Source organism: Acomys minous (genome assembly GCF_964271855.1).
Source record: "Acomys minous genome assembly, chromosome: 2".
Lineage (NCBI taxonomy): Eukaryota > Metazoa > Chordata > Mammalia > Rodentia > Muridae > Acomys > Acomys minous.
In genome coordinates, this window is record NC_140484.1 from 412640 (window position 1) to 425939 (window position 13300).

The 13300-nt window shown below is 43.9% G+C and overlaps 1 long non-coding RNA gene across 3 annotated transcripts in view; it reads left to right on the plus strand.

The window, feature by feature from the left end:
- The first annotated feature begins 9577 nt into the window (after positions 1 to 9577).
- The window catches only part of LOC311581861, an 83943-nt gene continuing 80220 nt past the window's right edge, over positions 9578 to 13300 (plus strand). For all 3 annotated transcript variants that reach the window (XR_014773897.1, XR_014773898.1, XR_014773899.1), the window contains exons 1-2: positions 9578 to 9768; positions 10358 to 10476. This is a non-coding gene — a long non-coding RNA (uncharacterized lncRNA). The remainder of the gene's footprint in view (positions 9769 to 10357; positions 10477 to 13300) is intronic.

A 13300-nucleotide genomic window follows, 5' to 3' on the forward strand; every position in this document is an offset into this window, starting at 1 on the left:
TCTAGGACAGCCAGGACTACACAGAGAAACCCTGTCTCAAAAAAAAAAAAAAAAAAAAAAAAAAAAAAAAGAAAGAAAGAAAGAGAAAAGAATTGGATTCAAGCGTGTTAAAAAAAAAGGAGAACGTATAGAAAAAGAACATGTGTTGGTAGTGATAAGTGAAACCATATGCTTGTTATGATAAGAAATGAGATAAGTTATCCTCCTGAGCGTGACGATGAGCATAGTGTAAAATGAGGGACATAACCCGATACCTCATTGGTTGAGAGGAGGCACAACTGCTCCCAATAGATGAGTATATAAGCTGAGGACAAGACCACTCAGGCTGGCCGTGATGTCTACTAAGACCACGCCACTGTACTGATCAAGTTGGACACATGTCCCCAAGTCCAAAGACCCACCAGCGACCAGACCAGACCAGACCAGACCGGGGCCCCAAACTAGAGAAGGAAGCCCGCTGTGGACCACTCAGTGCACTGGGACAGATTGCGAGCCTGACCTGTGAAGCCATTGACCAGGCTCCAGCTGTACTTAGCAGACTTAGAGAGGTTTCTGGAAGTCTGAGTGAAGAGTGATGAGTGTGTGACTAATAAAGCATCTGTAAAATCTCAATACTCCTTGAGGTTCTTCCTTCCCTTGACTCGCATCAGCTTGAGTGGTGCACGCCTTTATTCCTAGCACTCAGGAGGCAGAGGCACGTGGATCTCCATGAGTTTGAAACTAGCCTGGTCTACAGAGTGAGTTCAGGTCAACCAGGGCTATACAGCGAGACCCTGTGTCAAAATAACAAAACCAGAACCAAATTAAACAAACAAAGAGCTGTGAATTTGAATGACCATGAACACAGACCTCTCTCTGCAAACCCAGCACACAGGTGCATAATCATGGCGCCAGGATTGTGTCTTGTGAGGTACCCAGAATGTGGGTTTAAGGGAGCAAATATTCTCAGAAAGACAAGCTTCAGATGCTGCTGGCTACTGCCCCTTTCACATACCCCGTAGGCATGATGGTGTGTGACTCACGGGTGCCACGCTGATGAAACACTGCAGGCCCATCCTTGTAGGACGTGAGCGAATAAATGTAGACGGTGCTTTCAAAACTGACAAGGTTCAGAAAAACAAACATTTGCTCCAAGGCACCGAGGATATAAAGATTTTTATAAAATACACAGAAAAGAAGGGAAGGGTCAGCAAGATTGTTTAGAGGTAAAAGATCAATTAGGTGGCTGTGTAGAGGAGTCCTAGGCCACATGTCATTAAACTGCGTAGTTTTCAACTGTTCGTGGACTATTTATAAAAACGGATCACTAACTAGCCCAAAGCAAGAGCCAATGCCGCAGTTTGGATGTAGCAAGCCAGTAAGCAGCCAGTGAAACATCTCATATTCAGAATGCATTGCCCCCAGCTGGTAGTCCCAGTGCTCTTTTAGGGGCTGGGAAATGGGAGATCAGTAGAGCTGGGCCTCTGAAAGTTATGGCCCAGTCCCTGGTTCCTGTTACTGTCTTTGGTTCCTGGTCCACCACGCTGTGAGGGGCCTCAGCCACATGCTCCTGCTGCTGTAGACTAAGCTGCTACATCGCACCATCCTCACTATGATGAATGGAAGTGGTGAATCCAAGTAAGCCCCTCCTGTCTTAAATTGTTCACATTGCATCGTGTAGTCACCGCAGCAGCAACAACAAAAACATCTACTATATGTATTATGCAATAAAGAGCTGACATGCACAGACCAGGTTCACAGGATCAGTACAGTAAAATTACACACTAATATTTTGTAAAAATGTTAGCCCCAAAATGAAGGAGACTGTCCTAGGATTACTTACTCAACAACAACCAGCACCATAAAAACAGGTCATAGGTCCCACACTACGAATAGTTCCTGGGATGGTTAATTTTATGTCAACTTTACACAGGCTAGAGTCATCTGAGGTGAGAAAACCCCAATTAAGAAAATGCCTCCATAATATTGGGCTGCATGTAAGCCTGAATATATGACTTGGATCTTGGCTGGTTCAGACTTTAGAGAGTAGACAAATAGCTCACCCATGCTGGAGATCAAAGGGTTCGGTGTGACTTGGGGGCCAGGAAGAGCTTCACAGAGGAGATGACATCTCATCTGGTTTGATATCTTTTTGCATGGGTTTGTGGGTTGCCAAGACCTGTGGATGACTTAGGGCAGAGACTGAACGAGGGCCTCTAACTCCACCCAGCAATCCACCAGGGCCTCGTGCACCCAGGGCCTCACTGAGTCTCCCGCCCACCTGAACGAGTTACGGCCACAGCTGCTGATCTAATTACTGGGAACTGAATGGCTTCCAAGGGCCTGAGAAGAGCCTGGTTTTGCACATCTAAATATGGAAATTTAATAACTGTACTGGATGCAACTCTCTATCTCTGTCTGTAGTGTTGCAGAGAGAAAATTAGTCTTGGTGTTTTTAATTTTACAGATATTAAGAGACTGGTGCAAACAACAAGACTCATGAGGTGGAGAGTTTGAAGTGACAGAACTCAGCTCATGGCCCAGTTGGGCTGTTGATAGAGTTGTATAGTGTGAGAGTCAGAGGGCCTTATTGCTGAACCAAACATGGGATCTGCACATAGGGATAGTGAAAGCACCTAGGTTGTAGGTAAAACCGCAGTGTGTATGTGTGTGTGTGTGTGTGTGTGTGTGTGTGTGTGTACGTGCGCTTGCTCGCGCACACATGCATGCACATGCTTTCTCTAGGAAGGGCATGCATTATTTTAATCAGATTCTTGAAGGGACCCATAATTGCAAAACCACTAAGAATCTTGAATGTGGACTATGTCCTTTCATTGGTGGTGGAAGGGCACAGGACCCTGAGGAGAAGGCATGCCCGAGAGCTCCTCACTGTCTAAACGGATGTCCATCCTTAGCAGTCCAGACCTCTAGATGTGAGAGGTCTTGTTTTAACTTGATGCCCTCAAGCCTGACTAAGCACCAAAGCCTTCAGAGGGATTAATTAACAATTATGTACCCTGGCTTGCTCACCCCCGACGCACCACTGAATCCAAGGTGTGTACGAGAGAGCCTGCGTGGTTAGAAAGCTTTCTTAGTGGCTCCTTTACTTGTAGCTTAGAACTGGCACTGGGATAAAGCTCTGGGGTTACATTGTGAGAAAAACACTCCACTCCTTAAAGAGTGGAGCATGGAGGGGACTGTTGGGTATGTGTGGGAGTGGTGGTGGGTGGGTATGCTGGTTGTCAAATGGCCTTTCAGAGTTGGTGATTTACCTCAAGGATTCACAGGACTCAACCTAAATCACACCCATGGGTGGGACTTAACTATAGCAAAAGTTTGCCAGTAAGATAGCAACGTCCAAAGGATGTGGGATGAAGAACAGAGGAAACCAGATGTAAACTTCCCAGAGTCCTCTCCAAACCCTGAGGTCGCACAGCGTATGCTAACAATTTAGCAGGTGACCCTGACAGCAGGTGTGGCCATGGGCCAGGGCGGAGGCCTATTGAGGCTCTGTGGAAGAAATGCCTATTCAAGTCCTTTGTCCATTTTGAACCAAGGTTTTGTGAAATTTTAGGACTTTCTTAGACAACTTGGATAAAAATCTATTGTCAGATATATGGCAGGCAAATACTTTTTTTCCATCATATATGTTGACTTTTTTGCTCTGTTGATACCATCTTTTTTGTTTGTTTGTTTGTTTGTTTTTTGTTTTTTGAGACAGGGTCTCTCTGTGTTGCCTTGCCTGTCCTGGACTCACTTTGTAGACCAGGCAGGCCTTGAACTCACATTGATCCTCCAGCCTCTGCCTCCCGAGTGCTGGGATTAAAGGCGTGTGCCACCACACCCAGCTGATACCATCTTTTGCTGCAGAGTGTGTGTGTGTGTGTGTGTGTGTGTGTGTGTGTGTGCAGGGATGCACCTATGGGGAGGCTCGAGCGAGGAGGATATTGGGTATTTTCCTCTATTGCTCTTTATCTTAGTCTCTTCAGACAGGGCCTTTATTTATTTTTTGATAATTTTGTGCATGTGTATTGTGTGTTTTTATATTGTTTGATAATTTTGTAGATGCATATTGTGTGTTTTGATCGTCTCCCCACTCCCTCCACTTCAACCCCTTACCTCTCCCCACGACAGGATCTCTTCTGAACCTGGGGCCTGTTGGTTGTCCAGTTCTGCTGTCCAGGGGCCCAGACAGCACCCTGTCTCTCAGTCTTGCCCACCCTCCCTGCTGGGGTCTCAGACGCACACCGTGGCTTTCCATTTTTACTGGGGTGTGGGGGATCTGAACTCAGGTCCTCGTGCTTGTGCAGCAAGTGTTTCTACTCACTGAGCCATTGCATCAGCCCGTGCCCAGACATTTTTAATTTTCACAAAATTCAGTTTGTCTAGGTTTCTTTTGTTGTTGTTCTGTGTGTTTTGTTTCACTAAAAAAAAATAATCGTTAAGCCCCATGACATGAAGCTTTCCCTTTCCTTTCTTCTAAGAGACCTTCTTCTGCCATTTTTTGGGGGGGGGGGCTGTCTACTTTAGGTTTATCAATTATATTGATCTTTTCAAAGAATGACCTTTGTTTTCATTGATTTTTTTCTATTTTTAAAATTTCTGACCTACTTTTTCTCTGCTCTAATCATTATTTTCTTTCTTCTGCTGGTGTTTGGGTTTATTCTTTTTTTTTTTCCTGTTCCTTGAGTTTATAAAGTTAGGCCATTGATTAGCCCCCTCTCTCTCTGCCTCCCTCTTCCCCTTTCTCCTAGTCTTTCTGTATAGCTGCATATTTCCCTTTTCTTTTTTTCTTCATTTTCCTCTAAGCACTTTCTAACTTCCCTTGTGAATTCTTTGATCCACTTGTCAAGAGTATGTTGCTGAGGACTGGGATCTAGCTCAGTGGGATAAAGCTTTTGTCTGGCATTCCTGGGGGCCTAGGTTTATCATCAGGATATAAAAAGAAGCATGTTATTTAATTTTTACAGATATGGGGACTTTATTACTTTAGTCATATTATTGATTTACACCTCAAAGCTTTGTAATATATATATATATATATTTAAAAATCTATTCAGATTTTTATTTGTACCCTAACATGTTCTATCCTGAAAAATGTCCCTTGCACACTTAAGAAGAACATGAGTGTTTGTTCTCTCAGAGCAGATGTATATCTTACAGAGAAGAATGTTAGTCCTTGAGAATTAATATTGTGAAGATGTTATACAACTGAAAGCAATTTACATACTTAATGAAATCTCCGTCAAAACTGCAATGACAGTTTTTACAGAACTAGAGAAAACATTCATAGAATTTATGTGGATACAAAAGATCATGAGTAGCCACAGCCAGAGGCATTATATTATCTGACCTCAAACTATACCACAGAGCTGTAGTGACAAAGATGTCACCAAACTGGCACAAAAACAGACATGTGGACAAATGGAGCATTGTGGAAGACCCAGAACCCAGATATAAACCCACATAGCTATGAATAGTCAAAATTTGCCAAAGTAAAAAGTATGCATTGCAAAAGAAGACATTCTTTAAAGTAAATGGTGCTGGAAAAACTGGATATCTCTCTGCAGAAGGATACAGTTTGGGAACTGAAATGGCTAAAGGAGAACACAAGGTAAACACTTCAGGACATAGGTACAGGCAAGAAGTGTCTAAGTAGAACCCAATATCAGCACAAGAAACAGCCTCAAGAACTGAAGTATGGGATTACATGAAATGAAAAAGCTTCATATTTGAAAAAGGAAAAAGCTTCATATCAAATAAAATTATCAAAAGAATAAACATTAATATAAGGATGGGGAAAATCTTTGCCAGATATAGTTTAGATAAGAAGTTAATATCTATAATGTGTAGAGAACTGTAAAACTAAACACCAAACCAAACACTAAGCCAATAAATGGACCAATGCACAAAACAGATAGCTTTTTTGCTTGTTTGTTTGTTTGTTTGTTTTTATCTTGTTTAGTTTTTTTGAGAGAGGGTTTCTCTGTGTAGCCTTGACTGTCCTGGAACTCATTCTGTAGACCAGGCTGGCCTCAGACTCACAATGATCCACCTGCTTCTGCCTCCATGAGTGCTAGGATTAATGGCGTGCACCTCCACATCAGCTCTCGAGAGAAATACAAATGCTAACAAGTATTTAGAAAAATGTTCAGAGACAAACCTGGCCTACATCGTTCCATGCCAGCCAGGGCAACATCGTGAGGCCCTGTCTTAAAAAAAACAACCAAGCAGGCAAACCATGACAACGAAAGCCCCAGCGAAACAGTCACCAACCAGACAAGGAACAGAGCTGTTGTAGGAGCCAGCAGTACCACTCCCAGCCACATACCCAGAGGGCAGGGCATCCTCCCACAGAGAGACCTGCACACCCATGTGTACAGCTGCTTATTTCACAATAGTAGTAAATGGAATCAGTATAGATGTCCATCAACAGATTAACGGATAGTGAAAATGTACATATACATGTTGCAGGGTATTTGATCCCATTGTGATCCCTGAGACTGTGAACTGTAAAAACCTGTCTTTTGCTTGGTGCAATTGAGCCCTAGCACACACCTTTAATCCAAGAGCTTTCTATATACAGGATTTAATAAAGTTAACTCTAGGTCAAGAGGTGGAGCAAGAAACCAGCCAGGGAAAAAGAGTAGGAGGGACTTTGAGTTGAGGGGTATTTAAGACAGCCTGTGGAAGTAGAAGGAGCTCTTGAGATTTTAGCTTTTAGCTCTTTAGCTCCTTGGCCTTTGGCTTTTTGGATTTTGAGCTTTGAGCCTTTGGCCTTGGATTTTTGTTTGTTTGATTTTTGGTCTTTTCCTCCTGAGCTGTCAGCTGAGCTAGCGAGCCTTTTGGGCCTTTTTTGTCTGGATATGAGCTGAGTAGGAAGGTCAGCTGGGTTCTTTCTCTGCCTCTCTGAGCTAGCAGGTTTTCACCCCAGCATCTGGATCCTGAGTCTTTATTGGTAAAATAGAACATTTGGGGTTTTATTTAAAATAACACATACATATGGAATTTTACTTAGCAGTAAAGAAAAATGAATTCATGAAATGTGCAGGTTAATGGCTGGATCTGGAAAACTGTACATTCTCTCTCATGTGTGGACCGTAGTTTCTGGTTGTTAAATATGTCTGTCAGGGTAGGAGTAAGTGTGGCTAAAGGCCAGGAAGCTAGGAAGGGGCTAGTGAGATATGGAAGAAGAAAAAAAGAAGCTTTAAGAAAAGGCCTGGAGAAGACAAGGAGGGCATGTGTGATATCAGAGTGGAAGGCAGGAGGCAGAAGCGTGTGCTGGGGAAACGGGGAGGAAGTAAGGGACAACTAACTATGAGGAGAATTTATGACTATATTAAGGGAATCTGTCGCTTTGTAAGCTCATTTAAAGAAATAAAGCTCATTTTAAAAAGATGAAGCAATTGCTTATGGAGGGACTTTTAAAAAATAATTTGCTATTTGTTTTCTATATGCCTCATAGTTGATTTTTGTTGCTGTTTCCCTGATTTCCTACATTATTGTAGTTACTTGATTTTTTTTTTGGTAAAAAAATTTTTTGAGTTCCTTTCTCATTCCCTTTGGGTATATGTTAGGACCCTTAACTTGTGACTAGTGTGGGGATTACATTTAACACCCCGAGTTATCACATTCTGTGGTAGATTTATACCAGCTTTACTTCAGTCACACAAGGAAGCTCTGCTCCCTCACAGCTCCGTTCTTCCCTTTCATAAAATCCTATCTCTGTACGAGAAGGAAGCAGGGGTGAATATGGTAAAGCATACGTTAGCGACACCGCTGCACTTCTTGGTCTATACAGCTCCCTTGGCAGACAGATCAGAGCATCTCTCAGCCCTCATCAGAGCGGGCTCTTCTGCAGGACAAGGCAATTAATTCAGAGCACAGGTGGTCAACATGCAGAGACTAAGGGACCGTGGTCGCTCAGATCTAAACCGGACATTTGTATCACATCCTACCCACAAGGCTCAGGGATTATCATGGAAGAAGAGCCAGAGACAGTGTGTGGACATCTGAGGTAAGACAGAATTTGATGAACATGACAGGGTTCATGCATATATAAACTCAAAGCAGTTATGAGTACATGCACAAGAGCAAGCCAGCCAAAATCTCAGAACGGAGAGGGGCTGGACTCATGAACTCCCATTTCCTTCTGCCGAGTTGCGGAGATATTCGCAATTCATGGCTGCTGGGGGAGGGACAGCCAGTTTTCCTCAGAGATATAACCCTTGAGAGGCTAATTACTCCTGCCATACTAAGTGGGCTCGGGACTAAGAAACCAGCACATGAAGTTGGGAAGGAATAGTAGGGAGGAAGGATAGGGGAGACGTTGGAGGAGAGGGAAGGGGGAATGAATTTGGTCAATATGCATAATATGCATGCATGTGAAATTCTCAAACAATAAAAAGAAAAAATATATATGTGTTAGCTTACTAAAAAATAGAAAAATTATGTTAAAATTCTATCTTTAAAATAAACAGTTGTGTGTGTGTTTTTAAAAAAATATTTACTTACTATGTATACAGTGCTCTGTATGCACGTACTCCTGCAGGCCAGAAGAGGGCATCAGATCACATTACAGATGGTTGTGAGCCACCATGTGGTTGCTGGGAATTGAACTCAGGATCTTTGGAAGAGCAGTCAGTGCTCCCAACCTCTGAGCCATCTCTCCAGCCCAACAGTTTTTACTTAAAATAAAATAAAATGTGGGTCCCCAACTTTAATACATAGATTTTTTTTTCTAGACAAGGTTTCTCTGTGTAATAGCTCTGACTGCCCTGGACTCTTTTTGTAGACCAGGCTGGCCTCGAACTCACAGAGATCCACCTGCCTCTGCCTCCCAAGTCCTGGGATTAAAGGTGTGCACCACCACGCCCGGCTATATATAGATCTTAAAAGGAGAAAAAAAGAGAAAAGTGAAAACTCACTCTGTAGCCCAGACTGCCCTTGAACTTAGCTTGATCACACCTGGTTTGGAACTTTCCCCTGAAAAAGGAACTCTTTAAAAATAATTGTAAAAATTTATTTCAATATTATATATGTAAGTGTTTAGACTGCATGCATGTGTGTGCCTCATGTGTACAGTATTTATGGAGGACAGAAGAGGGTGTTAGATCCTCTGGAAATGTAGTTACAGATGGCTGTGAGCAGCCATGCTGGTGCTAGGAACTGGACCCAGATCTTCTGCAAAAGCAGCAAGTGCTCTTAACTTCTGAGCCACTTTTCTAGCCCCAAATTCTGGGGCTAATATATTCATGTGTATTATATGTTTATATATAATATAATAACCCTGGGAATAAAATTCTCCTCTTCCTCAGGGTTTGCTGTTCACTATAATTTACATTTTGTTTTTTGACTGAAGCCTTGGTTCCAAGGGTTAGCTTGAGTTATAAACACAGGCCTTCTCTCAGAGCTTTTCTGTGTTTCTTCCTTTTTTTTTCTTTCTTCTTTTTTCTCCTTCCTTTTCTTGAGCATCTGTGGTTGCTTTCTATGTGTCTCCAGATGTGTGCTTGCCTTTGCATGTTCTAGTCTCTGGTGTGTGAGTACCAAACGGGAGACAGAGGAAAATGGAGCAAAAAATGTTGTCCCTTTTAGGCCTCTGGAAGTCACTCTTCAGTCAGGAGGAGGGGCTTGTGCCAGAGAAGACGCTTGCAGTAGACAATGGCTGACAGCTATGTGACCAGAAGAGGCCCCCAGCATCAGGGCACAGATCCCTGTCCCTGAGGCTCGAAGGACGGCTCATATTTGCCTCTCCTGACTCCCACAAACTACATGCAGGTCACTCCCAGAGTGAGTGTGTTGGAGGTGGGGGGGCTGGGGGATATGGAGGGGTGGGGGGGGAGGGAGGGGAGAACGGGCCCTCGTCAGAGCAGGTAGCGGCTACTGCACTGAGAACCAAGACTGATTTAAATCAATTGTAATTTCCCTTAGAAATGGCCACAGAGATCCCAAATAGACTGGTTCTGAGTGCGAGGTTGTTTAGGTGGAGAAGAAAGACAACTGTCGGTTCCTACTTTGTCATCTTCCCAGAATCCTCCCTACACTTGTTTTATAAGAACTCTAGTTACATTGTATTAGGTCCCACCTCAAGAACCTCAGTAAACCATAATACCTCTTCAAAGACTTGGTTTCCAAATAAAATTACATTTTGGGGAGTTGGGCATCAGGAATTTAACATAAGAACTTTAGTGAAACATATTCCAGCCCATAAATGTGTACAAGTTCCAAATAGAGATAGGGAGCTTGAAATTGGGCAGCTGTAAGCAAAGCATGTGGATACAGTCATGCTGTTTCCTTCTTGGCTTCTTGAAGAGAGGATTTGGGAGCCGTGGCTGGGATGCATCAAGCCTGAGCTCCTGTCACTTCCATTACCCTCCAGATGAACATCAGTTCCTTGAGCTTGGCAGGACACTCAGAGAGACTTGGGAGACTCCAGAGCTGCCGGAGCCTCGAGCCCAGAGTAAGGAATGACACAGGAGCCTCTCACAGCAAGTCACAGTAAGCCAATCCAAAAGACAATTTTAATTATATAGACAGATTCTTAATGTGTAGCTTATGTGTGGATTCATAAAGATCTAATTGTACTTTGTGTAAACAGAAAAGGGAAATAAGATTAGCTGAAAGACACTGGATTGTAGGGGAAGACTGCTGACTTAGATCAACCTGTACACTTTAAAGATGTTTTAGCCTCAGAATGGAAGTCAGGGAATATGTTACATTGAGGAAGAGGTTTTGGTTTTATTTTCCCACAGGTGATGAAAGACCATGGGTTCTGCCAAAATTGATAAAGATCCGATCTTTCTGGAGTATGAAGGCTTTATTAGTTACTTTTCTTGTTGCTGTAAAAATAATACCCAATAAAGGCAGCTTAAGAGAGATCGAGGGGACTGCCCATCATGGTGGGAAAGACGTGGCAACAGGAGTGTGAGGCAGCTGGTCACAGTGGATCCAGAGTAGGAAGAAGAGTGAGCTGAATGCTGGTGCTCAGCTTGCTTGCTTTTTATTCATTCAGGACCCTCAGTTGGGGCAGGTCCTCCCATCTCAATTAACCTACTCTAAAAACTCCACCACAGACACGGTCAGAGGTGTATTTCCACGGTGATTCCAGGTCCTGTCAAGTTGAGAAAATTAACATCACAAGAGTGTCATAGGAAAGCTGCCTGTAAAGTGTGCTGTTTGGTGTTGGCACCCATGCCATCGTCACCTTGCCAAGATAATAAACTGATTACCCTAAAGCCCTAAAATGTCTTTGTGTCCCAGCTCTCATCCTAGGAAACCATGGACATATAATTAGCTTGTATTTTCTAGAATTTTATGTGAATGGAATTTTCCAGTCACTACTCCATTTTGAACGTGGATTGGATTCTTTTCAATGTCTTGGAGCCACTCCATTTTTTCTTCCCTCTTCATACTGTCCCTGTCCCCAAAACAGCCATCTTTCCCCCATCCCAGCAGTTCCTGGGAGAAACTTCCCCTAAAGCCAAGATGGAAGAACTTTCTGCCACACACTCTGCTGTGTACTTCCTCTGACCCCTTAGCTTTGGGCAAGTCCAGTGTCTGTGTAACTGGCTCGACTCTGCACTAAGGGGACAGACAGGCTCCTGGCAAACACTCACGTAGCACGTTTGCCCTGAGGGGCAAAGGCTCACCTGTGCTGGGAGGCCAGGACAGATCTAGCTTCCTGGCTGGTGATCTCGGCCACTATGGTTAACTCTTCTTCCTTCTTTCTGCCTTCCCTCCCCCTTTCCTCACTTCTTTCTCCCTTCCTCATCCCTCCCTCCCATCCTTTAAATCCTCCTGTTCCCTTTCTCTCCCTAGTTCCTCCCTCTTTTCCCTTCCCCGCTCTTTTCTTCCATCTTTCCCCCTACTTCCTCCATTTTGTCCCATTTTCTTATCTTTAAACTGGGTTCAGTAACAGTGCCAACCTCCAAGTGCTGTGAGGTTTAAGGGAGGCCATGTGTGCAAAGAATTTCCAAAGGCTCCCAACACATAGGTTTATTAATGATGGTCAGACATTCTGGATGGACCAACCACCAGGCAGTTCTGTTACCCTGATCTGGCCTAGTCATTCTCCAGAGTGAGAGGACTCTCTCCTTCATCTTATTGACAAGCCACATGGCTAAAAACGTCTTGATGGCTTAACACTTCTGATGATGACTTAATGCTTGGGAGATCCAACATAGGAGATGTTTCTGGTACAGGTTAGGATTTCATTAGCTTCCAGTAGTGCCATTTCCTCCCAGTGCAAAAGTTCCAGTACTGAGCCCTATGTGAATAATAGCCCTGCAGAGCCTGGTGGAGATGGGGCTCATCATAGGCAGCTCCAGGCATGGGGCTGGGTTTCCCACCAACCTGCCATCAATGGTAGGCCTCCAGGCTCTGAGGTAGAGTCTGCCTAAGGTGGTCATGGCTGTGTGAAGGAGCCCTGAAGGCAAGTTCAAGGGGGGTTAGCTCCCAAGGAACCTGGGCTAGGCCTCAGTTGAGCTAGAACAACTCGAAATATTATAATCCTTTTTGTGTGGTGTCCCTGCTTGAAAGTTGTATGGTACATGACATATATGATGGTCCATGAAACCCTGTCTGAGATGTTGGATTATGGATTTTAAGGAACATGCTCAGATCCTTAGGGACATTGAAGAAAGCAGTAAAGATGGGAAAAGAAGATGGTTATCTGTGGGCAGAGCAGAGGGCACAGAGCTCATCCCTCCCTCTCAGGGTTAGGGCCTTGAATCCATGTGAGGAACACTGGACATGCCCCTTTTCCTGCACAGCATCTCTGGGGGATGCTGTGAACTGGGGTCACTCTGCATGGTGATCAGTAGGTTAGATAAAATATTGATTTTATTGAGATGTGAGTTATAGATCCTCAATTATAGCTGTTAGGGAATCTCAGACTCTCACGTCTTGGCATCTCAGGTTACCTGGAGCTCCCCAGGGTCTGGGGTCAATGAGAAAGCATCATCCGTGCACATACCATGCAGGCCTCTGGGTCTCAAGTGTTTGGAGATGATCCTGCAGGGAGGCAAATGCACCCCAGAAGGCAAGGTCCTTTTCTCTTTTATCACTGTACCTTCCCTTGCAGGAGTTTCCAAACTGTATTCAACAGGAACAAGTCCCACCAGCAGCTTTGAGAAGAGGGTTCTGTGGTCACATTGGTGTGGGATAGCTGCTCCTGTATCCTCTTTAGGGCACATTAGAACATCAAGGCCCTGACTAGTCCAGCAAAATAGAAGCCTATGTAACTTAGCGCAGTGTTTCTCTGACTACTTGACAATGGGACCCCCCTTTACATGGTGCTTTTCTTATTGCCCTCATACACACT